Source organism: Mustela nigripes, unplaced genomic scaffold, assembly GCF_022355385.1.
Source record: "Mustela nigripes isolate SB6536 unplaced genomic scaffold, MUSNIG.SB6536 HiC_scaffold_3170, whole genome shotgun sequence".
In the NCBI taxonomy this organism is placed as follows: domain Eukaryota; kingdom Metazoa; phylum Chordata; class Mammalia; order Carnivora; family Mustelidae; genus Mustela; species Mustela nigripes.
In genome coordinates, this window is record NW_026742576.1 from 1 (window position 1) to 1,698 (window position 1,698).

General features: G+C 37.0%; 1 non-coding gene across 1 annotated transcript; it reads left to right on the top strand.

Moving 5' to 3' along the window:
- Positions 1-542: 542 nt before the first annotated feature.
- On the top strand, positions 543-649 carry LOC132009010 (U6 spliceosomal RNA). Its single transcript, XR_009401768.1, has one exon. It is a non-coding gene; the product is annotated as a U6 spliceosomal RNA (small nuclear RNA).
- Positions 650-1,698: the final 1,049 nt, after the last annotated feature.

Genomic DNA, 1,698 nt, shown 5'->3' on the forward strand with positions numbered 1-1,698 from the left:
TGTCTTTTATGGTCTCATATAAATTTTAGGATTCTTTACTTACTTCTGTAAAAAAATAATATTGGATTTTTTAAAAAGATTATTTATTTATTTATTTGACAGAGAGAGATGACAAGCAGGCAGAGAGGCAGGCAGAGAGAGAAGAGGAAGCAGGCTCCCTGCTGAGCAGAGAGCCTGATGCCGGGCTCGATCCCAGGACCCTGGGATCATGACCTGAGCTGAAGGCAGCAGCTTAACCCACTGAGCCCCCAAAGCACCCCTAACATTGGATTTATGATAGGAATTGAATTTACAGATGGTTATCGGTAGTATGGACATTTTAACAATGTTAATTCTTACCTTACATAAATATGGGCTATCTTTCCATTTGTATCTCCTTCAATTTCTTTATCAATGTCATAGTTTATGGGGTACAGATCTTTCATCTTCTTAGTTAAATCTTTTCCTAAGTATTTTACTATTTCTGATGCTATTGTAAATTAGATTGTTTTCTTTATTTTTTCAGATAGTTCATCATTAGAGTGTTAAAATGCTCCTGTCTTGTGCTTACTTTGGGAGCACATATACTAAAGTTGTAATGATGCAGAGAAGATTAGCGTGATCACTGAACAAGGATGACATGAAAAACTGGGAAGCATTCCATATTAAAAACAAAACAAAACAAAACAAAATTCTTGTCTTTTATATATTGATCTTGTATTTGGCAGCTTTACTAAATTTGTTTATTCAAATTTTTTTGTGTGAAGTTTTTAGGATTTTTTTACAAAAAAAGAACATTTTACTTCTTCCTTTTTTTTGGGGTCTTTTATTTCTTTGTGCTCCTGGTTTTTCTGGCTAGGACATCCAGTACTTTGTCAAATGAGAGTAGTGAAAGTGGACACACTTGTCTTGTTTCTGATCTTTAACGGGAAAACTTTCAAACTTTTTTGATTGAATATGAGATTAGCTCTGGGCTTGTAATATGTGTTTTTTTAATGGATTTTTTAATTTTTTAATAAACATATTATGTGTTTTTATCCCTAGGGGTACAGGTCTGTGAATCACCAGGTTTACACATTTCACAGCACTCACCATAGCACATACCCTCCCCAATGTCCATACCCCCACCATCCTCTCCCAACACACCTCCCCCCAACAACCCTCAGTCTCTTCTGTGAGATTCAGTCTTTTATGGTTTGTGTCCCTCCAAATCCCATCTTCTTTTATTTTTCTTTTCATACCCCCCAAACCACCTATGTTGCATCTCCACTTCATCATATCAGGGAGATCATAGGATAGTTTTCATTCTCAGATTGATTTATTTCGCCAAGCATAGTCCCCTCTAGTTCCATCCACGTCATCACAAATAGCAGAATTTCATTTCTTTTGATGGCTGCCTAGTATTCAATTGTACATATATACCACATCTTATTTATTGATTCATCTGTTGAAGGACATTTAGGTTCTTTCCATAGTTTAACTATTGTGGACATTGCTGCTATAAATATGTGGGAGTTTGTGCCCCTTCAGAATGCCACGTTTGTATCTTTAGGCTATATACCCAGTAATACAATCACTGGGTCATAGGGTAGTTCTATTTTCAGCTTTTTGAGGCACCTCCACGCTGTTTTCCAGAGTGGTTGCACCAGCTTGCATTCCCACGTACAGTGTAGGAGGGTTCCCCTTTCTCCACATCCTCGCCAGCATCTGTCATTGACT